The sequence below is a fragment of the Mustela putorius genome, unplaced genomic scaffold, assembly GCF_011764305.1.
Source record: "Mustela putorius furo isolate JIRA1106 unplaced genomic scaffold, ASM1176430v1.1 tig00003845_pilon_pilon_pilon, whole genome shotgun sequence".
Lineage (NCBI taxonomy): Eukaryota > Metazoa > Chordata > Mammalia > Carnivora > Mustelidae > Mustela > Mustela putorius.
In genome coordinates this window covers 16,360,401-16,385,976 of record NW_025421998.1, presented here as the reverse complement: position 1 = coordinate 16,385,976, position 25,576 = coordinate 16,360,401, and the positions used below count along the sequence as shown (strand labels likewise).

Below are 25,576 nucleotides of genomic sequence, written 5' to 3'. Positions count from 1 at the left end.
GGGCTTTCTTTTCTTTTTTTTTTTTTTTAAAGATTTTTATTTCTTTATTTGACAGAGAGAGATCAAAGTAGATGGAGAGGCAGGCAGAGAGAGAGAGAGAGAGAGAGAGAGAAGCAGGTTCCCTGCCAAGCAGAGAACCCGATGCGGGACTCGATCCCAGAACCCTGAGATCATGACCCGAGCCGAAGGCAGCGGCTTCGGTGCCCCAAGGAGGGCTTTCTTTTCATCTCACTTGCTATGTCTAGTGTCTCAGATCCCAGAAAGAAAATCAGAGAGAGTCAGGCAGTAGAAAAAGTTTTCCTTCAGGACTTAAAGACTATGTGATTTTCCAGTCCCGCAGTAAAAGCATCATTTCCAAAGATAATAGGCATGGATGACAAAGAATTATTATTCAGATGAGAGTGATTAAGTAAACATAAGAAGGACATTTGCCAAAACTTTCTAGAACAATTAATTAGCAATCATCATGCCACTGGCACAACATTAATAAAATCATAATGTTTTTCAGAAAGCCAATTATATCATATAGTAGCCTCCCTCTCCTTGATAAATAGCTCTTTTTCTGTGCTCCAAAGTAGCAGCAAAAGTAGAATGGGTAGAAGTCCAGCATTTGCTGTGTCTATTTCTGTAACACATCTCCCACATGATACATACAAGTTGAAGCTTCAAGACTGTGGTTAATTTTAAATCTAGTCAAGATGGCAGCACACCCACGTTTCCAGGCTTAAAATATAACATCTTTCATAACAACTTTGTACCTTGCAGAATTCATATATGCTTGCAACCATACTAATGATACTTCTCCAAACTGCATTGGCTTAGACCAGCCTCCAAAGAGTTGCTTGGTTTTTATGCACAGATATTATCCACCAGAATTGGATTTCCTCCTTGAAAAACTGAGAAATCTGTCACAGACTATAGACTTAAATGTGACAGAATTATAGAAAGGCCTACTGCCTCTCCAAAGGGGGGAAAAAAAATTGTTTTCATCAGATTAAAAACAAAAGTAAAACCAAGGATAATTTAGATTTACTACTTTTTGCAGAGACTCTTAAGGTCTTAAGAAAATATAAATTATAGATGATAATTAATTGCACCTCGTAGATGTTAGACACTTGACCATAAAAATGCCTCCCAGAATAGTTAGGGTATGAAAGTAAGGAAGAAAGGAAAATTGGGCTAAAATTTATTTCTTTGGACATTTCTTTGTTTCTTTGTTTCTTTTTTTTTTTAAGATTTATTTATTTATGTGAATGAGAGACAGAGATAGTGAGAGAGCACAAATGGAAAAGAGAGGGAGAATCAGGCTCACCGCTAAGCAGGGAACGTGATGCAGGGATTGATCCCAGGACCCTGGGATCATGACCTGAACCAAAGGCAGACGCTTAAGCAACTGAACCATCCAGGCATCCCGCCTTGGACATTTCTTGAGAAAGCAGGAAGAGGAACACTGGTGTTTTAGTTATCTATCAGCAATACCCCTCACCCCCCAATTCTGCCACTATATCTATTTTGGGGGGCAGGAGGGAAAGAGAAGAGGATTCAAAGATCTTTGGCCCTCCCTATATTTCTGCATGTGACCTGCATCAGTAATATCCTCAGGTCCTGAGGTTGTAAAATTTGAAGTAAGAAGCCCGTGTGGGCTTGATCCAAGGTGGGGTAGAACTTTATTCACACATTTTTGTTCCTTGTGTTGAGACAGCCCTTAGGAATGTCATAGGATGCCAAGGCTATAGCCCAGAGTTCCAACATGCCCGCCATAAACCATCAGACAGCACTCCAGTCCCTACTATGACCAAGGACAATAATCACTTTCCCCTCCCCCAAAGCAAAATGTGTGACCATCCGTCACAAAGGCCACATGGTCAGCCAGGGGGCAGTCCAGGTGCCAGAGCACAGAGGGTGTGCTAATGCCTCTAGGGCTGCCTGGAAGAAATGATACACTTCCTTTGTAGGTTTCAAGGGAACTTGATGCTATAAAAGCATAATTAGAAGTTTGGGTAAGTAAGCATATTTTTGTAAATTACTGATAACAAATTACAAACATCCCAGGGTGTGAGACACTAGAATGACCATGGGGCTCTACAGATGAGTAAGACCCCACCCCTCCTTCCAGAAGCTTATCCAGCTGCAACAGGTGCTCCATTAATATAAGTTAATACTTCAGACAAAGGCAAAACTTTTAAGGCCAAAGACACAACCAAGTAAATAAAAATGGTTTAAAATCACCTTCTAAATTCACCAAGCAGTCCCACTCTTTTTTTTTTTTTAAGATTTTTATTTATTTATTTGACAGAAGGAGATCACAAGTAGGCAGAGAGGCAGGCAGAGAGAGGGGAAGGAAAGCAGGCTCCCCGCTGAGCAGGGAGCCCGATGCAGGGCTCGATCCCAGGACCCTGGGATCATGACCTGAGCTGAAGGCAGAGGCTTTAACCCACTGAGCCACCCAGGTGTCCCAGCAGTCTCACTCTTTAAAGGAACTTGTTCATGCATCTTCTTGTAAAATGTGAAACAGCCTCTTCAAAAAGGGGTGCCAGGACACTGCTGTGAACAGAACCTGTGCTGAGCTCCAGACGTGTCCGGGGGGCACGGGAGCTGCTGCTGCCTGACTTCTAACTGCGGACCCGAATCTCCCATAGGGAGCTGCTCCCCCCCCACAACAGGTGGATGTGAAAGCAGGTGCCAAGATGACAGAAACTGACAAAGCCTTTGTGCTTGCCAGTGTACGGGTGTTGTTTCAGCAAATCCTGCAGGAGACAGGCAAGGAGCCAGCAAGCAGGCAAGTGCCTCCTCCCGGAGCACTGCAAGTTGCCCCAGATAATGCCACGAGGGCAAGAAGGCGAGCCACAGGGTTAGTCACTTCTACTGGGACGTAAGTGGGGAGGCCATGTGCACTTGAGGTGAGGTAATTGAACAGAAACTTCCTAAGTTACCTTGAGGTGGGGGGTGTTTAAAGATGAAATATGGCAAGTGTCATGGCAACCATCCCTATTCTAAATGGGGAACACATTTAAGCTCAGGTTCTAAGATGGTAATTCTTTTTGCCAAGTATGTTTTAAAATGTCCTTCTCATCAGTAAAGAGTGCGAAAGGACGGTGATGCCAGCAGAGAACACAGCCAGCAAACGATTAAGAAGCAGTACCTCCAGGGACGCCTGGGTGGCTCAGTTGGTTAAGCAGCTGCCTTCAGCTCAGGTCATCATCCCAGCGTCATGGGATCGAGTCCCACATCGGGCTCCTTGCTCCGCAGGGAGCCTGCTTCTCCCTCTGACTCTGCTTGTGCTCACTCTCGCTCGCTCTCTCTCTGACAGATAAATAAATAAAATCTTAAAAAAAAAAAAAAAAAGAAGCAGTACCTCCAGACTAGAGGGTTAGAGAAGTGCTTCATACCACTGTCTTCAAAAGCAGGAAGCCAATATTTTGCTATGCATACTAGGGAAGAGGACAGCCTCCCACTGACATAATCCAACACTTACACATAAATGGTATCTTGAAAAGTGCGTAAGAGTAACCTATGACTCATGAGTGATGCAATGACTTGTACTTGGGGTCCTGAATCAAGAGTTAAGCATTCTAGGAGAACAAAGTGGAATGTGTAAGTCTAGGACAAGAATCTGGTCTGAACCAGACTTCAGTCACAATCACTAAAGGTCATCACAGAGCTTGATGAGGAACTGATGACTGATCAAAATATAACATGTATACTCAGCATTTGTCCCAAATAGTCTGGCAGAATGTATCACTCCAGTACCAACCACCATCTCCCGACATCCCAAGCAAAGAACCTCAGTGTTTAACATAGGGATCCTGGGGGCCAGAAGAAGACAGCTCCTGAATATTATAATCACTGCCATGTTCCCAAAGGGACCAACAGCGGGACATCTGAATTCACAACGGAGTGCCCTCTTCATGAGTCTTGTTTCTATCTGAGTCTGCTCAAATGAGAGCAGATACTAAGCAGATACAGAAGAATGATGTATCCAAACTATCAAATGAGATTTCAGGTCAACAAACATTTATTGAATTATGTGCAGGATGTTTTTACCCAAACTCTGGGGTTCCACAGATGACATAAATTCCTTGCTCCAGATTCAAGGTTAACCCTAAGCAAAAAGGCATCGTGGGATGGAATAGGTCCCAGAGTGGAAGCAAAGGTCAGAACCCAGCATGAGTGTGTATGAGTTCATGGTCCCTGAGCAGGGAGAGGGTAAAGAAGGTGTCTCTGAGCTTCAGAGAGAGTACAAATGAGTTTCCTGCTGAGTAGGCAAGACTCATGTTCTTGTTGTTTTTTTCCTTAGTGATTCCCAGAAGTGACAATTCTGCAGCTTTGGGATCAAATATTTATCAACAGGCGCACACTGTCTGTCTTGGTAGATGTGGCTCATTCTCAGTAATGATAAAACAAGGCCTCTCTCTCTCCCCCCCTTTTTTATTTTTCTTTCACTAAGGAGACTTCTTTCAGAAGAAAGAAGATGAACTGAATTGGCCAAAGGGCAAAGGAAACAGAGGAGGAGAAAACACACCTGAGAGCATCAGAGCAATTACTAATAAATGCCTGGAACATTTAGAACTGATCGTATCACTCAGATGCACTGGGTGTGGCTAGACTGATTTTTATGTTAGTTTTTTTTTTCCCCCAAAAAAGATATATATTTTTAAAAATTTATTTGACAGACACTGAGAGAGAGCACAAGTAGGCAGAGCCGCAGACAGAGAGAGAGGGGGAAGCAGGCTCCCTCCCTGCCAAGCAAAGAGCCCAATGTGGGACTCGATACCAGGACCCTGGGATCATGACCTGAGCCGAAGGCAGACGCTTGACCAACTGAGCCACCCAGGCGCCCCTAGACTGATTTTGACCTTAAACTGCCACTGCACCAAACATTCTTGTGATTCACAGTTAACCTGAGATGGGCACCGTTGCTATCTGATTGCCTGGTGCCCATGCTTTGTTTCTAAGAACACCACAGAGTCCTTTCTGGGGGTGACTTTAACTTTGGATATAATCTAGATGGGCTCTGGATACATTTCCCTGACCCCCACACCCTGCCCAGCCCTGGGGCAGCCATGTGCCCACAGCTTGACCAATCGGGGATCTACCTGCCTGGAATTCAAATCCTGCTCAGAGTGCTTAAGAGATGAAAATGACAGGTTTCTCCTGTGCTCACTGTCACAGGGACCACACAGTTCCCACTGTAATGTAACACCCATGGGTCTCACTTCCTGTTCTCTGGAGATGACCCGGTTCCTGCCCACATGCAGGTCTTCTCCCTGAGCCATGCCATGAATTCTGTGCTGTCCTGGTGGCCCTCCACTAAAAACTAACTGCCTGTCCTGTAAGTTAGTCCAGGCTGGGTCTTGTTATGCGGAAGAGTAGCGTGGGCTGGTACTGACTGCCCTCCTGAGAGAGGGAGAGAGCAACAGGCTACTGCCAGAGAGGTGGGACACTTGCTCTCTCTCTTTCTTTTACAAGATTTTATTTACTTACCTGTGAGGGAGAGAGAGAATGGAGCGGCAAGGGGGGAGCACAGGGAGGGTGAGAAGCAGACTCTGGCTGAGTAGTGAGCCTGATGCAGGCTCAATCCCAGGACCCCAAGATTGTGACCTGAGCCAAAAGCAGCTGCTTAACAAACGGAGCCACCCAGGCATCCTGGGAAACTTGTTCTCATTCCTTTCAAATCTTCTGGGAGCCTAAGTCTATCAAGGAATATATGCCAGCTATGCCCAGGACTCCTGCCCCATTCTCCTAGCTGACTTTCTTTGTCTACCTTTCTCCCTTGTAAGGTCCCTCGAAAGAGGAATATTAAGCAAAAGTCATACCGGAAAGCTGGTGAGAGGACAATTCAAATTTCTTCCTAAAATCTAGCAAAAGTCAATAGTGACATAAAAGCTACCATGGGACAATTCTTTCCAAAATACCATGACTAAAGAATCTCACAAGCGAGAGTTTGTGGACTATCTTACTAGCATGCTCAGTGCACTGAAAACAGACAGCTAATACAACAACATTATTGGAAAGTGAATGGCCCATACAGACTCTAAACATTATCTGCACATCATAATCTCAAAACAGAAAATCTGAGCATCAGGAAGCTTCTAGCTAGGACAGGGAAAAAAAAAAGCTACTGAGAAAACAAAGCAAATTCAAGAGCAGCTATAGGACTTTCACACTTGGGAACCTGGTTTGCAGTCCTGTGAATAGAAAGACATATGAAAAGAATAATTAAAAGACAGCAGAGGCAAGTGTCAACAGACTTGGCTATAAATAGCCTCAATAAGAATGTTGAATTTCCTTCGGGAAATTATTAAATTGAGAGTAGATAGTATCAGTTAAGAATGGGAAAGACCAAAGTGAAAATCCTGCAGGAACTACAGCAATCCCAGGAGTCTCACGATAGAACTAAGGCCTCACCACTGCTTCTAGATGCTCAGTAAGCGTGAAAGGCTTTCGGATGGATGACAAAGTTACCAGCCTCCAAGCAGCCCCAGAGCAAGAGTGCCATCCTTTCTCACCTTACTTACCAGTGTCAGGGCAATCCTGTTCCCAACACTGTTGAGCAGTGGTAGCATTTTAAATGCTCAGAATTTCCATTCCTGCCCATATGGTAGACCACATGTTCTGGAACTCAAGGAAACACCAGAATATTCTGAATAAAGTACAAGAGACATGTTTGTATAAGAAGAGTAGAGGTATAAGTAATAAAAAGAGAAGTATGAAGATACCAGTAAAGTGAAAACAGTAATCGTAAAAGGCTAAGCCAGAACTGCAATCAGTAGTTACTTTAAAGGTATCATTCCATTGCCGATTTCTGAGGAGGATAGTAGGGATAAAGTGCCAAGAGTAAAACTCTGGGGCCTGTGTCAGGAGAGGTCAGAAGAGAGGCAAGTACAGGAAGCCCGGATCCCTAAGGGCTATGCCACTGGTGAAGTAAAATAAGTAAATAAATAAAATGCTCACCATACAAAGTGAGACAGCCAAGAAACTGTCCCCCTTGACTTTGATATTGAGTGAATGGTAAGTCTACTTACAATCTGTAATCACCTCACACACTCCTGACGTTTGGATTTTAGGCCCTGATTTACACCCTCTGTCTGATCACCCTAAATCCAAAACCAAGAAATTAACTTAAACCAGTCCTGTTTCTCTCTGGAACAACCTAAATCTTTTTTTTTTTTTTTTTTTAAGATTTTATTTATTTATTTGACAGAGAGAACAAGAGCACAGGTAGGCAGAGTGGGAGCAGAGGAAGAGGGAGAAGCAGGTTCCCTGCTGAGCATGATGCCTGACATGGGGCTCAATCCCAGCACCCTGGGATCAGGACCTGAGCTAAAGGCAGAGGCTTAACCCACTGAGTCACCCAGGTGACCAAGCTTAAATTTTCTATAGAAGAATGCATCCTCAAGCCAGACCTTACCGAGAAATGTGATGTCACAGTTTTAAAAAATTAGATTACATAAAAGAAAGCGAGACACCATGAGGGAGAGTCAGCAGGAGAATACACTACACAACCTGCCAAGACCCTGTATGTTGGAATTACTGGAATCAAACAAACTGTCTGCTATTAAAAAAGATGAAAGAGGGAATTAAATACACAAGAAAAGAATATGAGATTATGAAAAAATGAAGCTGATTTGAAAGAACCAAGTAAGCTTGCTGAAAGAAAAAATATAATAATGTGCTGCCCCTGGGTGGTTCAGTTGGTTAAGTGTCCAGCTCTTGATTTCAGCTCAGGTCATGATCTCAAAGTCGTGAGATCAAGTCCCAGGTGGTTTTGCACTCATCGCCAAGTCTGCTTGTCCCTCTCCCTCTGTTCCTCCCCCCTGCTTGTGCTCTCTCTCTCTCAAAATAAATAAACAAGATCTTTAAAAAATATATAGTGATTTAAATGAAAAATTTATTGGATGGGTCAACAAGTTAATAAGACTCAGGCAAGAAAGGAATTAGAGAACTGGAACCCAAAGCTGGGGAAATAACCAGACTGCAGCAGAGACCAAAAATAAATAACAAATGAAGACTACATTTTAAAAAATGCCTCTTAAGAGGCAGTGAAGGATAAAAATAAAGGACTAACATATATAATAAGAATTCCAGACAGAGATAATAGTGAGGATGAGGGAGAAACAATCTGTAAAGAAATAACGCCTATGAGTTTTCCAGAATGGATGTAATATACAAACTTCAAGATTCAGGGAGCAGAATAAACAACAAGCAGGATTATAAGAAACCTCGAAAAACAGAAAACATAAAAATAAATAGACTCTTGGACCTAGAATACAGGGAAACTTCAGCGTTCCCAAGGAAGCAGAAAATCTCAAGAGTCTCCAGACAAGTCAGTACAGTGAATAAAAAGAAGGCAAGTGTGGAAAAGAGGAAGAGGAGATAGAAAACAGAAGGAAGGAGCATCCCGGGGTGGCGGGGGGGGGGGTTGGAAAAAACAGAGAAGGGAGGAAATGGGGTGCGGGGCAGGTGGGGGGACAGTTGAAGCATGAAAGGCAGGCTTTCCCAAGGACGCTCCCCCTGAAATTCCGACAATGAACCAGAAACTACTGTGGTTTCAGAGTAGTAGGACCTGGAGTCCTGACAGAAACAAATGAAAATCCTTCTTGAGATTGGCGTCGGGATTCCCAGATATGAAGTTCATTCTATTATAGCCTCATAAATAACACCACCAAGCACAAAAAGCACACAATGGAATATTATTCTGCCTTAGAGAGGGAGGGAATGCCGACACCTGCTACAGAAGGGATGAGACCTGAGCATGTTATGCTGAGTGAAATAAGCCAGTCACAGACAGATATTGTACAGGTCCACTTCTCTAAGGTCCCTAGAGTAGTCAAGTTCATGGAGACAGAAAATAGGATGGTGGTTGCCAGAGGCCGGGGGATGTGGTGGGGCTGGGGATATGGATTTGTTTAATGCAGATGGCGTTTGTTTTGCAAGATGAAAAGCGCTCTGGAGATCAGCTGCCCAATAGTGAGGAAGTATTTAACCAAACTATGCATTTAAAGATGGTAAAGATGGTAAATCTTTATTACCTGTATTTTACCACAATCAAAACATGTTTTTCATCACAAAAAGAAAAATATTATAAAAGTGACCTGGCAGATTTACAAAATAGTAAATGGAACTTTCGAAAATGAAAACTAAAATCATTAAAAAGTTTTTGAAACACTCAGTATAGGGTAAACACTATATTTGCCACGGCTAAAGAAAGTTTTACTAAAAAGAAAATAGAGCTAAACAAATGATCCATATGTGAGCACAAGCAGAAGAAAAATGTAAAAGAGAGGTTAAGTCACAGAAAACCAAACGAGAGGGGTTAAGTAAATGCAGTTAGAGCCCCGAAGAGGAAGAACGGAAGTGAGACCATGCTCAAAGAAGTCATGGCTGGGATTTTCCCAGATTTGATGGAGGACATCAAGTCATTGCCATAGGAAACACAGTATATCCCAAGAAGGATGAATGATTAAAAAAATACCACGTAGATGTATTATAATAAAACTATAGATTTGCAATAATGAGAGTATCTTGAAAACAATCAAAGAGAAAAGGCATCTCATCTACACACAGTCTGCCTACAGAATTTTCATCTTTTACTCATCCTTGCTGAAGCATATATACACCAGTACAACCGCTTTAGAAAACAATCCTCTGTTATCTGGTAAAGTCAAAGATTCACATACACAGCTACCCAGCAATTAGACCCCTAAAAAAAAAAAAAAAAAAAAACAGCCAAAGAATACAACAGCAACAAACATTGCACGTGTGCATCAAGAGACACGTACAAGAAGGTTCATAGCAGCATTGCTTGTGATCACACCAAAATTTAAAAACAGCCCAAAGGGATAAAAAATTGTGACATATACTATCAGCATTGAAAAAAATCATCTTGAAGAAATCCCACAAACATAATATTAAAAATTAGTATGGCATTAATTACATGTGGTTCATAATATGCAAACTAAATGATGACTTAGGGTCATGTTTACCTCTTGGCAAGGGGGTGTGATCAAGGAATATAACACCAACAAATAATAATGTTAGACTTCCTATGTTGGTTATGTTCATTTTTATTCTTTTCATTGTACATTTTCATTTTCAAAAATATTAACAGGTAGCAATTTACTGTTTAATTATAATGATAACTCTTCTAGTGACAGAAGTACAGCTATAGCCCCCTTGTACATATGGAGAAACTGAGGCACAAAAAGATTAAGTAACTTTCCCAAGGTTCCAGGCTGGCAAATGGTGGAGCCAAGAGCACAGTCTGGGCAATTTGTTTCCACAGTCTCTCTCTTTTTTGTACTATGTAATATTCCATTCTAAAAACAAAAAGAAATGAAAAGGAAAAAAATGCTTGGCATTAATGCTCCAAGGACTAACGCCATTAAAAATGTTTTGCAAAAAGCTAAATGCCTGGGTTGCCTGAGTGGCTCAGTGGGTTAAAGCCTCTGCCTTCGGCTCAGGTCATGATCTCAAGGTCCTTGAATTGAGCGCCCCCCTCTTCTCTGCTCAGTGGGGAGCCTGCTTCCCCCCCACACCCCACCAGACTTCCTGCCAACTTGTGATCTCTGTCAAATAAATAAATAAAATCTTTTAAAAAAGCTAAATATATTGTGTGTATCTATATAGGTGTGTGAGTGTAACATAAAATATGCATCAAAAAGTTAATAATCATTTTACCTGTGTAAAACTTTTCTTCATTTTTTTAAATTATCTGCAATGAATATTTATCACTTTTTACTCAACGGGGGAAAAAGTCAACATTACTTAAACAGAATCTTGCCTTTGGTTTAACAAAACAAAACAAAACCCACATATCCTAAATCATGTGCTAACGTGCATAGTCAGCCTAATTACATCTTGCCTGGCAGATAACAGATAACCATGAATATTCCTGCTTCCAAAAAAAGGGCCTTCATGTTGCATCCCAAGGCAAACAGCGTTTTAAATCTCAGCAAAAAATTGTAAGAGGCTGGTGAGGAGTTGCCTGGGGCCGGTCTTGACATGCACCTCAGCCAATTTCTGTGGCTTCAGGGCAATCCCAGCAGCACCCGAGGCAGAAGGGTAAGGGCGGGAGGGGGGGGAGGGGGGAAGGATGGCGGGGCGGGAGGGGGCGGCGAGGTCCTCTGCGCACAGCCCCCGAGCTGAGTTAGGAGAGACACAGAGGGAATTTTAGGCAACAATCAAGAAACAGACTCACAATACAAAGAGATTAGCTGCCTGACTAGCAAGTTGAGAAAAACAGTCGGACAGCAGTGCCAGCTTCCCGCTGACATTCAGGAAAGCAGGGGAGGCTGAGGGGGCCGCGTGGAAGCCGCTAATTGTGCGCTGCCGAACCCGCAGGGTCACTTTAGGCGCCGCATCTGCTTCGCTTTCCAGAGGTGGGGGGAGGGAAGGCATGTCTGCAAAGCCGTTTTTGGTGTTTGGATCTGTATCTTTTTCTGGTTTTTGCGTGTCGTTGACCCACAGCGTCACACAGGTGCACGCAGGCGCACGACGCTGTGAGCTCACACCTCCACACGGGGCACCGCCGGGGCAGCTGCCGGCTGTCCGGATCCAGCCCGGGTACAACAGCACTGGCTGCGCCCCCTGCCCCGCCGCTTACTCCCATGACTCACTCCTTCGGAACCTGGCAGCCGGTGGCTCCCACTCCCCAGCTTTCCTGAAGGTGGAGGAGCCTCTAGGGACCAAGAGCTGTAGAGTGCGTGTGTCAGCCAGCGAGGAAGTACTGAGTCAGAAGTACTGAGTCACGCTCCTGCCTCCCCACCTCCGCAGGGAAGTGCCGATGCCCAGCCCAGGTTCACGCACAGGGCAGGCTCCACACGCACACCCAGGGTTCGAACGTTTTTAACAACTTCATATGCACAAATAAAAACTGCATCGTCTTCCTAAAGGTAATTACTCCAACACTACCCAGCCTCAGTTTCCACCGAACGCCCGGTAGCGCACTGCGGAGCACCCACTGTTCACCATCTGTCAGGAGGCCCCTCACGCAGCAGCTTCCAGCATCGCAGCAGATCGTTAGCTTTTCTTCTGAAGCTTTGGTTCCTGGCTTGGGGGAGGGATAGAGTAGCACCTGCAAACAGGTGCTCTGCAAACAGTCCCTCCACTTGGGTCCCATTTCCTTGGCCCTAAGCCACACCACACCACACCACACACACAACACAGACACACACCACATACACCATACCACACACACACACAAACACACAACATACCACACCACACCCACAACATACACAACACACACAACATACCACCACACCACACACTCACACCTCACACACACCACACCACATACACTCACACCACACATACCACACACATACACCACACACCATATACACACACACTACACATACCACACACACATCACACCACATACACCACACACACACACACACACACACATACACACACACACATTGTGCCTTCTCAGAATGATGTAGCCCAAGAAAACAGCCTTCAAAGGTCACTCGTCTGGCTCATAACCTCCCAAATCAAGATTAACAACTCAAAAGTATTAAAATGAGAATTGGGAGTTATTTTTCACCTTTGATTTCATTAAAAAATAACAAATTACAAAATAGTAGCTGGAAAGGGAACCTGCTAATGAATATTTATGAAGTCTGCTCACCAGAAATAAAGACAAAAGCTGCCTTTTCTTGTCACATTGAAGTGAAAACAAATAAGACCTGGAGGAGGCACCAGGAGAGTCCAAAGGAAACTCTGACTGCAGGGGTGAAGGCAAGGAGTGCGAGTCCGCTAGAATACAGCGCCGGACTGGGTGATGCACGACCCCAAGAATTCTAATGAACACAATCCAGGGGCTTTCATGGCGTCCCATCTCCAACAGGGGCAGTCATTTGGCTCATGGTGAATAGCTCTAACTCTTGGCTTTCTAGCTAAAGAAGACAGAGAAATTTCAATAAAAATTAAGAATAAGAGTTTGAAAAATGCTCCTTTTTAATGAAGTACAGTCTCATACTTTATCAACTCCCATTTTGCCAAAGACAACTGGTGAAATATATGAATAAAGCCTGCAATTTCTTGGTTATTTTATGCTGGGGAATGTGTGCTTGCTTTTCACTTCTGGGTTTCAGTGACGACTGAGTGAGGCCACCAAAGTTCTTATTCCCTGATATGCCAGTAAGAGTCAGAGCTTAGAAGGGGTACACTTGGCTTAAGAGCAGGAAAAAAAAAAAATTGCTGAAGGGCACAGCTGGGCTGTGGGAAAAGAAAGCTTTCATTTCCATATGAATCTAAACCTTTAAAAGCAAAACTAGAGTGTATGAAACTTTTAAAAACCTGAAAGTAACTAAAAATCTATCAGATCTGCTAGCGACCTCTTCAAAGGGAAGGGAGATTTGACGGAGGAGATTTGACAGCAACGACAGGAATAGAAATAGAACCCTTTCATGTTATTACCGCAGGGGCTGAAATTGTCCTTACCTTACAGTACTTCAACTTGAAAGTACATATGAATCCCTAGGCATCTTGTTAAAATGCAGATTCTGATTGAGCAGGTCTGGGATGGGGCCTGAACTTTTGCATTTTTAACAAGCTCCCAGGTGTTGATGCTCTTGGTGCTTGTCTGTAGCCCGTGTTTTTAGTAACATGCGTGTACAACACGAAAACAGAAGCCTGAAGATTGGAGTTTCAGCGCCTGCTGTGGGTTTTGCATTAGGATTTGGAGGCATATCCCCAAACGCAGTTTTCTTTTCTTTCTTTTTTTTTTTTTTTTTAAGATTGATTGATTGATTTGAGAGACAGAAAGTGTGTGAGTGGGGGGAAGGGCAGAGGGAGAGGGAGAGAAAACCCTTAAGCAGGTACCCCCCAGAGGGCAGCACATGGATGCAGGGCTTGGTCCCAGGACCCCCAGATCATGACCTGAGCCCAAACCAAGAGTCAGACGCTTAACCACCAACTGAGCCACCCGTGTGCCCCCCAACCAAGCTCAGTTTTCTTATTGGACAGATGCTCATTTGCCCTAGTTACCTCATGGGTCACCATGAGGCTGGAATTAACAACCTGCCAAGTGCTTCATAAATTACAAAGGACAAAGAACGGCAGCATTATCATCGTTATTAAAAAGATCATGAAGCATAAATGACTGAAGGTCCCAAAGTGTTTTGAGGTATGCTTAAGGTAGCTTAGGAGTAGGGCAAGGACAACACTGAGCAAACTCAGAGAGGAAACTCAACTGGGTGAGTCATTTGGGCTGACAGACAATGCCAGGCGCTGTACCAGATTCTTCTGTGTTAGAACATGAAGGCACCCTCAACAGATGCAAGACAGAGGATAGCCTGAAATACCGGGCAAAGAACTGTGCGCATTCTCATGAGACAGAGAGTCATCTGATGAGTCTTAGCTTAGCAGTAAGAGAAGGAATTAAATTAGATATTTTAATGAGCTCTATTGGGGGGAATATTGAAGACATGAGAATCAGTAAGAATGCCTTTAAAACTCAGTTTTCTAGCAGTGGATCCATTTAATTGAGCAAAAACTGAAACGAAATCTCTATATTTATGTATGTTTCTTAAAAATTAAAAAGTTAAAGAAGAATGAAAGCAGAACTGCTTTAGGTCAAGAGGCAACGGAGCCCTGGGGACAAGCTCTCAGATCTGGTCTTCTTTTTGGAAGAAGGTACTCTAGTGTGATAAGCGTCTAGATCAGATGCTGGAACTGGAAATCCAGAAGAAGCTTAGGTACACATAGTTCATGAGAGAACAGCTCTTCTGGTGGCTGAGGCGGAACCAGAGCCAGACGTCCTGGCTGCCTAAAAGTGCTCTTTCATCTCCATTATCTTGTCTCGGACCCTTCGTATTGACAAGACACACCAAGGAGAAAATGTAAAATCCAATATAGTTAGGAATCATTTAGAAACTTCTTAGTGCCTTCCCCTTATCTTCTGACACTGAAGTCTTCAAAGAGCATTTAGTTTAAAAACCCTAGTCCCATATCCACCCTCTAATCTTATCTCTGAGCAATTAATTGATTGAAAAAGGTGTTCTCTAAAGCTCCAGACTTCCTGCTGTTGTTTGAAAGGCCTTCCTAATGATGTTACATTCAGGGAAATATTTTAACAATGTCCTCCTAAGATCTGAGTCTCAAAAGAACTTAATACTGGGTACAAATAAACGACTCAGGATAGTAGATTTTGACTTAATTTTATTGAATATAAAGAGAGGACATACAGTAAGATCGAAAATTATGAGATATCTGTAAGATTTTAAAATTTACAGGAAGACACTTATCCAATGAAAAAGGTTTATGATCACAAGGCCACGTACGAGACCTATCTGGACATTTTCAAAGATACTGTAAGAGATTTTAGTTATAAAGAAAATAAATGTAGATAAATAGTTGTGATCTTCCATTTGCAAAACAGAGCACATGTGTTTGAGTTTCTGGAAAGCATCATTTCTGAAGTCTGAAGTCACAGAACCACAGAGTTCAGAGTTCTCCATAAATGCTCTGGGGAGCATCTCAGCAATTCAAGGCTGAATGCTGTTTTTCCTTTCTTTGAAGATTTTTTTCCTTTCTTTGTATATTCTGTAAGCTCCTTTCCGTGCCTTACTGTTTAAGAGCAGAAGAATTCCCTTGATACAAACCCAAATATCTTCCTCCTTTAATTTATGTCCATTTTTTCTTGTTCTGTCCTCTGTGAACATGGATAAAATAGGTCGAGTATCTCCCTTTAAAATCTCTCCATTTACTTGAAGATAGAAGGGAATTATGTACACCTGAATCCCCCAATCTTAATTCCAAATCTTTCACTTTTACTCATAGACTTTTCTTCCTATCTCTTCAATGACTTTAGGTTCCCTTTGGAACTTCTCCACACACTTTATGAAAGGGGGCTAACCATGTGGAAGAATGATTTCAATTTGCAGGTGATCCATCTTTTATTAAGCTTCTTCTCTCTACCAAAGCAAATGCTGTCATAAAAATGACATTAAAAATACATTCTGTATCATAACCAATTGGTCAGAAATTGCTGGTAATTACAATGAAGGTAAAATTTAATGAACATTTCCAGTGTCCAGGCACCGGACACTGCCAAATTCTGACAATGACTCTAAGAGGTAGGTGTTGTCATCTCCATTTTTCACAGGAAAGGCCTGGGCCAGACAGTCAGAGACCTTGATTCTGATTCCAGAGCTATGACCTTCTCGCAGTGCTCTACAGATACACAATCACAGATTCACGCAAACGCAGGCGTGACATGGACCCTGGATGGCTGCTGTAGGTCAGGTTTCCCTTGAGTTAGACTCTGAGATGGGGATTGCCCTGCAGGGATTGTATGGGGGAGGGGCCTGAACAAAGCGGGACAAGGCAGAGGGAGAAGCTGGGCTGTGGGACAGCCGCAACAAAAGCCCCGGCTGACCCTACAGATTCTACAGAGTTGTTTTGAATTGGGGCAAGGGTCTTTGTGTCCCCAAACTGACCAGTCATTGAATGTATACTGCTGCCCCAGGTCGGGTGGTCTAACCTTTTTTTTTTTTTTTTTTAAGATTTTATTTATTTATTTGATAGATCACAAGTAGGCAGAGAGGCAGGCAGAGAGAGAAGGGGGGAAGCAGGCTCCCCACTGAGCAAAGAGCCCGATGCGGGGCTCGATCCCAGGACCCCGGGATCATGACCTGAGCCGAAGTCAGAGGCTTAACCCACCAAGCCACCCAGGTGCCCCTGGTCTAACCTTTAAGGAGGCAACTCTCTGTAGCCAAAGCCTGAGGATGGCCAGCAAGGAGGGACCCGGCCTTGAGCTCACAGCTGGACATACCCCCAGAAAGTGGGGACAGAGTGTCTCTGTCCTCCCTGAGTGCTCCCTCCTCACTGAGTGCCTCGGTCCCCCTCAGGGGTGGGCAGGGCACCTGGGTGGCACATGATAGCTCAACTACCGTGAGTGTTTTCTTTTTTTTTTTTTTTAAAGATTTTATTTATTTATTTGAGAGAGAGACAGTGAGAGAGAGCATGAGCGAGGAGAAGGTCAGAGGGAGAAGCAGACTCCCCATGGAGCTGGGAGCCTGATGCGGGACTCGATCCCAGGACTCTGGGATCATGACCTGAGCCGAAGGCAGTCATCCAACCAACTGAGCCACCCAGGCATCCCCCGTGAGTGTTTTCTGATCCCCAACTTCAGATACGGGTCTGCATACCTATTTACAGGTTTGTAAGTAAAACAAGTTGCATAGCTTTAATGCCAAAGAAATAAGTAAGATTGAGCCGGGATAAAGGACCACAAACACTGCTTTAGCTCCTGTGCAGTGAATGAGGAACCTATCTCTATTTCTGTGACTCTGTCCTTTTGCTAGGACACTTTCTCCATGGGATATGCAAACACTACAATGGTGAATCTGAACAAAACATGAAAGCTTTGATAGCAAAGAAAGGTAACAGGAAGGACAGAGAATAATTTGAAATACCGGTAACATAATTATTATCCAAGTGGATGTCGCATGTTTGAACGGTCCTGGTTGATTAAAATATATGCGTCCTCCAAATGAAAGATGATACAAGGGATGAAAAAGCCTTGTTCGTAGTGCTGCACCCTCAATAATTTTTTTTAATCCTCTATCTCTTCTCACAGATTTTATTTTCTAAACAGTATTAAAAAGACATAATTGTCTTAGGACAATTTGCTTAAAAAAACAAAAAAACAGCCCAAATACTTTGGCTATCGATCATGAAGTGGAAGTTCTGTTTCATTGTCCACTTTACAAATGAGATCAGAAACAGTTTTCAAGTTTAAAATCAAACATGTTTATCTTTTATTGTTAGCTATGTATCCATTCTGCAGAAGCTTTTAAAAAGCTAGAAAGCCAACAATGAGCAAGAATCGTTTATCAGGGCATGGGTCTGAAGTAGATCCCGGGGGATATGGAATCCAGCTTATATGACGGGAAAATGTGAGGAGTCATTAGTTCATATTATGCTGCCTCGCTATTCTATTAATGACTGCAAAAATAAATTCTCCAGTCACCGTGCTCATTGTAACATGAGCGGCAAGATATCAGGACAGAATCTGGAGTTCAAAAAGTTAATAATAAACCTGAATCAAGAATAATTTCCAAAGTACGCAAACAATGAAAGGCAGTGAAGAGTGAAAATTCAAAGGCAGCAACATTATCTGATTAGAAATTCGTCATCATTGTCCTCCACCAAAATGGCCCCCAAATTGCTGATGTAGTCTGTGACCTCTATAGTGGGATTGAATTTGTATCAAAAGTTGGTGGCTCAGCATTTCCTCTCCCCTTTCTTTTTAAAATCCCACACCACGGAAGGGCAGAGGGGAACACATTTTACTGTTAAATACGATTTGAGCCTGTTGGCAGACTGCCCGTTCAAAGTCTCACCCTGGCAACTCACCTGTGGCTTCTCCTTTCTGACAGGAGTGGTTCCCAACAACCCTCGTCCAGCAGGACTCTATGCTCTAACCACTGGGTGGAAGGAGGGCTTCAATACTTGGAAACTATTTCAAATTCTAAATACTTTATCTATTTTTATTTAATCATTTATTTATTTATTTATTTATGAGTGAGTGAGAGTGTGGGTGGGGAGGGTGAGATCAGAGGAAGAGGGAAAAAGAGAATTTTTTCTTTTCTTTTCTTTCTTTCTTTCTTTCTTTTTTTTTTTTTTTTTAAAGATTTTATTTATCTATTTGGAGAGAGATCACAAGTAGGCAGAGAGGCAGGCAGAGAGAGAGAGATAGAGGGAACCAGGCTGCCCACTGAGCAGAGAGCCCGATGTGGGGCTCAATCCCAGGACCCTGAGATCATGACTGAGCTGAAGGCAGAGGCTTAAGCCACTGAGCCACCCAGATGCTGGAGCAAGAGAATCTTAAGCAGGCTCCAGACCTAGCATGGATCTCCATGCCGGGCTCGATCTCCTGACCCTGAGATCCAATCTCATGGTCACGACGAACTGAGCTGAAATCAAGAGTTGGGTGCTTAGTCGACTGAACCACCCAGGTGGATGTTCACCCCAGGATCGAAATACTTGTAAGTGGTGACGCCACAGCTTCCATAAACTCTATCCACTGTGCTGTCTGCAAGATAGCGCTTGCAATATCCACTCTGGCAGGGGAGCAGAACGCAGCTGGCCAGTGCTGTGGCGTTCTCTGCCCTGCCCACAGCAAGAGAGCTCAGGAGAAGACCCTATGGCTAAGCCAAACTATAGTGGAGAAAGGCTGGCGCGCCCTTTCCCAGCCACCCTCCCATCTTGGGCTGTCTTCAGTGGCTCCCATATCTGTCCATCCTTGTTCATGCTGTTTTTCTGCCCACAGAGCCAAGCTATGCAGAGAGCGAAAGCATCCACATCTCCCTAAACCAGCCCCCTTACCAGACGAAGGGAGGTTCACCTGCTCCCCATACCCACGATAGACCATTTCCACACCAGTTCCATACACACAAAGTGTCACGGGTTGCACGTTTTGGAGACATCATGTTCATTTGTGTCTTTTGCACACAGGGCATGAGTGAGACAGAAAAAGAGATGCAGAGAGAGGCACAGACTGAAAAAAGGGAGAGACCAAAACAGGAAGACCTATTTCTTGGGCCCTGCACACACACGAGTGTAAGCTCCTTTTGTTACAGCGGCTTTCGGGATGAGTGAATCAGGCTCTATACACGCACTCTGACGACTCATGGCCCACTGCTCTCACAGCAATGACTGGCCACTCTGTGAACTTCAGAGAACAGTCCATTGTCCTTGAGACCACCTACAACTCGCAAGCACGTGCCATCCGTCTAAGCTACACCAACTCAGCTTTTCCATAAATTCATTTTCTAGACACAAAATTCATCGGGTACTGCAATGTATTTGACCAAATCAGAAATACCTTGGCCTTAAGATAGTTGGTTTTAAAATAATTAATGAATGCCCCCCTTTTTTTTAATGTACGAAAGTTGTATTTTATTTAAAAAGGGCAAATAATGGGGTGCTTGGGTGGCTCAGTGGGTTAAAGCCTCTGGCTTCGGCTCAGGTCATGACGCAGGGTCCTGGGATTGAGCCTCGAGTTGTGCTCTCTGCTCCCCCGCCTGCCTCTCTGCCTGCTTGTGACCTCTGTCAAATAAATTTTTAAAATATATTAAAAAATAATAAAAAGGGCAAATAAGGAGTGCCTGGGTGGCTCAGTTGGTTAAGCAGCTGCCTTCCACTCAGGTTATGATTCCGGGGTCCTGGGATCGAGCCCTACATCTGGCTCCCTGGTCAGTGGAGGGTCTGCTTCTCTCTCTCTCTCCCCCTGTGCCTCGTGCTCTCTCTCTCTCTCCCTCTGTCAAATAAATAAAATAAAATAAAATAAAAAGGGCAAATAAGTGGCTCAGTGGTTTAAGCCTCTGCCTTTGACTCAGGTCATGATCCCAGGGTTCTGGGATGGAGCCACATATCGGGCTCTCTGCTCAGCAGGGAGCCTGCTTCCCCCCCTCTCTCTGCCTGCCTCTCTGCCTAATTGTGATCTCTCTGTGAGAGAGAGATAAATAAATAATTTTTTTTTAAAAGGGCAAATAAAACTGGAAACTGGGTTGCACAGTCAGTACTTGAATTGTGTGAAAATGTGGCTAACAAAACTGTTGTGACTGAAAGTACCCATTGGGGGGTGACACTTGGGTGGCTCAGTGGGTTAGGTGTCTGCCTTCAGCTCAGGTCATGATCCCAGGTCCCTGCTCGGGGGGGAGTCTGCTTCTCCTTCTTCCTTGTTCTTGCATGCTCTTGCTCTCTCTCTCTCTCTCTGTCAAATAAATAAATAAAATCTTAAAAAAAAAAAAAGAAACTACATACTATGGAAAAATTGGCTGGATGACAAATATTGAGATGATTATCTTTTTCTTAAACTAGAACTGAAACATGGGTGGTTTTGATTGTCCACTGATCCTACATTTCAGTAGTGGAAACAGCTTAAACAAACAAACAAACAAAAAGCCATGTTTAAAAAGTTTAAAACTGGGGCGCCTGAGTGGCTTAGTCATTAAGCATCTGTCTTCAGCTCAGGTCATGACCCCAGGATCCTGGGATGGAGCCCTGCATCGGGCTCCCTGCTCAGTGGGAGGCCTGCTTCTCCCTCTCCCACCCCCCACTGCGCTGTGTTCCTTCTCTGACTCTCAATCTCTCTGTTAAATAAATAAATTAAATATTACAAGAAAAAACTTTTTATTTTTTTAAATTTTTTTTTTAAAGATTTTATTTATTTGTCAGAGAGAGAGCGAGTGAGAGCGAGCACAGGCAGACAGAGTGGAAGGCAAAGTTAGAGGGAGAAGCAGGCTCCCTGCGGAGCAAGGAGCCCGATGTGGGACTCGATCCCAGGATGCTGGGATCATGACCTGAGCCGAAGGCAGCTGCTTAACCAACTGAGCCACCCAGGCGTCCCAAGAAAAAACTTTTTAAATTAACAAAATCAAATGCGGTCATCGAGGCCTAAAATAATAAAGCGAAATCTGTTTATTGAGAGGAGAGCAACTGGCCAAGGCAAATGCTGTCGGTGTGAACGGACTGACTTCAGTCAATTTCTTATTACTTTAAGATGTCTAGGTAACCTCACAAGGCACTAAAGACGTGGAACAAAAGAAAGTAAGTAGGTGGAAGGGGAAGCCTGTTTCAACAGACCAGGGCTCTGACTCCAGCTGTTAGCATTAGGTCATTTACTTAATTATGCTTCAAATTAATTTCCTTTTGTGTAAAAGTGAAAGTGATAGATTAGCGGATCTGGGAAGTTTCTGGAAAGATAGTAAAGAAACGGACTAGAAAGAGTAAAAAGGAGGCATTTTGTGATTTTCTAACAGGTCTTAAGGGAAAAAGTCAGTAAGCTAATTAAAGCCATAGTAATCAAATAAAATCCACTAAAAATAGTATGATTGTCTGTATTATTTGAATTTAAAATTTTTACCCACGACATTCCCTCAAAGAAGGCTCTGAGTAATGTCTAAGTGGGGTAGACTGCTCTGGAACAGTGCAGCCTCTGTTATAATAGCCTCCCTTCATGACGTGCTGCGTGATGCTGGGAAAACCCGAAGGAGAGACCCTGACGCACCCTGGAGAAGGCAGGAAAGATCCTGCTCCGTCTCCCGAGGATACTGCTCGAATCCTGGGCAGAGCACTGAAGGTGATGACTAGATAAGAAACCAGGAGAGAAACAGAAAAAGAATTACCCTTTGAAAAACAAAGCATGGGGACGCCTGGGTGGCTCAGTTGGTTAGGCAGCTGCCTTCGGCTCAGGTCATGATCCCAGCGTCCTGGGATGGAGTCCCACATCAGGCCCCTTGCTCGGCAGGGAGCCTGCTTCTCCCTCTGCCTCTGCCTGCCATTCTGTCTGCCTGTGCTCGCTCTCTCCCCCTCTCTCTCTCTGATAAATAAATAAAATCTTAAAAAAAAAAAAAAAAGAAAAACAAAGCATGTTCCTTACCTAATTTCTGTAAATACTATGCATTCAAATGAAGAATGGCACTGGCTTACAACTCCGAAATCTTAGGGTTTTCATTGTTTGTTTATTTATTTATTCATTTTTTAAAATACTGGCTTGAAGCAATGTCCACAATAGCCAAACTATGGAAAGATCCTAGGCGTCCATCAACAGATGAATGAATAAAGAAGTGGTGTATATATACAATGGAATACTATGCAGCCATCAAAACCCCTAAAATCTTGTCATTTGCAACAATATGGATGGAACCAGATGTAGATGGAACTAAGGGAAATAAGTCAATCAGAGAGGGACAATTATATGATCTCACTGATTTGAGGAATTTGAGAAACAAGACAAAGGATCACAGGGGAAGCGAGGGGAAAATGAAACAAAACGAAACCAGAGAGGGAGACAAACCTTAAGGAACTCTTGGTCTCAGGAAACAACTGAGGGTTGCTGGAGTGGAGGCGGGGGGGAGGGACTGGGTGGCTGGGCAATGGACAGTGGGGAGTGTTTGTGCTACAGTGAGCACTATGAACTGTGTAAGACTGATAAATCACAGACCTGTACCCCTGAAGCAAATTATACATTAAATGTTAATAAAAAATAAAATAAATAAATACTGGCTTAAATTTCCTTTCACCAAACTAATAAAGTCTCCACATTTGTCCCTAGGAAAAGACCCTTATTTATTTATTTGTTGAGAGAGCACACGTGTGCTCATGGTGCATGAGCATGGTCTGGGAGACAAAGCGGGAGAGGGGGAGAGAGAGAACCTCAAGCAGACTCCCTGGTGCGTGCGAAGCCCAACGCAGGGCTCGATTCCACAACCCTGAGATCATGACCTGAGCCGAAACCAAGAGTCAGACGCTCAAACAACTGAGCCACCCAGGTGCTCCTATTTATTTCATAACTGGAAGTTTATACCTTTTAATCGCCTTCCCCTACTGCACCCATCTCCCCACATCCCCCCATCTGACAAGCACCAATTTGTTCTCTACGTATGTGAGTCTCTTTTTGGGGTGTGTGTGTGTGTTCATTTGTTTTGGGTTTTAAATTCCATATATAAGTGAAATCATGATTTTCATCTTTTTCTGTCTGATTATTTTGAAAGCTTAAGTACAAAATCAAAGTTACATTTCAAAAAAGATTTTTAACTATTGCCTGTAACTCCCAAGTCAATGTTTCTGGCCTGGAACCCTCCCCTAACCTCCGTGCCTACACTTCCAGCTGCCCAGTGCACATTTCCCCCTACACGTCTCGTGTATACCTCAAAGTCCTCTCCTCCTCAAGACAGGGTCTGCTTACCCCCTAAACTCCCTTTATGTCATGTGAGGCAGAAACCTGAGAATCGCAGGTCCTAACATTTTCTCACTTCCAATGCCCAAACCATCACCACATCCAGCACAGTCAACTCTGTGAAAGCTCTCTCCCTCTGTTCCTCACTGCTTCCTCTCTAATTTCATCCTCTCATCTCTTCACCAGACCCGCCCAAAAGAAGTCTTCCTTCAGTCTTGCTCACCTCCAGGTGCTTCTCTACAGTCTCTCTGAAGTAACATAACTAAAATACCAATGGCCGCCATCAGTGCTTACACACACACACACACACACACACACACACACACACACACTCTTCATACCTGTGGTTCAACAACCCTGAACAATTTACTACTTCTGCATGCAGGCTTCACACCTCTCCCACTGCTCCTGCCGGCAATACCCTCCTCCACTCTCCACCAGGCCAACTCCTTTCAGGGGTCACCTCCTCCAAGAAGCCTAATTTTACACACAGAATTTCTGGCCACAGGCTGCATTCAATGTCTTTTTCCTTCCTTGATGCACTCTCAATACACTTTCATCGTGTCTATCTCTTGCATTCGACAGATATTCCTTGAAGATGAAGACTTACTACTTTTGCTTCTTGAGATCTTAGCGAAATTTATAAAAATCAAAATAAAAATGAATCAAACTATAAATAAAAATAGATTGGAGGGCATAAGAGTATTTTAGAGGATTTCAAATATTTGGAAATAGTAATTGTTTTTCTTACTTATGCAAATAATACTTCATGGTTTTCATATATATTATTTTGTTTTATCCTTAAAAAAATTCTAAAAGGCAGGGCAAGGCAGATATGAAGGCTCTCAGAAGCCCCAAATACATAAGAAACTCCTCTAAAAGAGAAATGTTATTGATTTTTCAAGGTGCGCGCGTGTGCATGTGTGTTCAAATAAGTCTTCTTAGATCAGAGCTACAACTTCAAATAAATTCCTGTTGCATCAAAATAGTCACTTGATTTCCTTCATAGCTACTAAAAAATTCTCCTGAAAAAGAAAAGCTCTCAATTCTTTATAGAGAATTTTCAATAATCTATTTCCTTATACACTCTTTTCCAAGAAGTGGATTTTAGAATACAAAACAGCTCATTTAGATTTCTACAGACAAAGAGAAAACTGATTCGCTCTCACCTTCAGAAGATCCACTGGGGCCCAAAGCCTCCTGAACCTTTCCCTGATGCTTGAAAGCTGTCCTTTTCTCAGAATGATGTCAACAGCTCAGAGTAGCTTTGGCCAAAGTCTTCAGCAAACAGGGCAGTGGGTGCTGTGCTGAGGAAGATTATCACAAGGATTTCTGAATAGGAAAACAAAACAAAACAAAACACAGAAGAGTGTAAATAGTTTTGGGTTAGTTAATTCTATTAAGCTGATATTTCATTCTACCATCCTACTAAATTCGACAAGGGGAACTTAATACATATTAAATTCCATGATTAATTTCTGCAGTTAAGAACATCAATGTCTTAAGACTTTCATCTATTTATTGGCCACAGGTAATGAAAACAGGTAACATAATTCCAGTTACATTTTAGTATAGGATAGGAGTCTGAATGACCCCTGAACAGCAGGAAACAACTGTGCACACAAATTAAAGAGGGGAAAAAAAGGCACTTGATCTTATTCTGCTCTAATACTTCATGGGAATACCAGTTCCCTTACAATCACATCAGCACACAGGCTGCGGCTGGGAAGAATCTAATACCGACCGAAAAGAACAAACAGTGACGAGCCAAGTATTTGATCAAGGTTGACGATGTCAGGGAGGAACTCAGCAATGCAATTACATTTTAGAGGTGGCTTTGAAGGCGGTGAGAAAAGAGTGTGTGGGAATAAAAGG

General features: G+C 43.2%; 1 protein-coding gene across 27 annotated transcripts in view; it reads right to left on the bottom strand.

The window, feature by feature from the left end:
* Positions 1–25,576, bottom strand: part of NRCAM (neuronal cell adhesion molecule) — a 272,173-nt gene that overhangs the window by 190,100 nt on the left and 56,497 nt on the right. For all 27 annotated transcript variants that reach the window (XM_013060025.2, XM_013060058.2, XM_013060038.2 and 24 more), the window contains exon 2: positions 24,871–25,033. The gene's annotated coding sequence lies outside the window, so the exon portion shown is untranslated. The remainder of the gene's footprint in view (positions 1–24,870; positions 25,034–25,576) is intronic.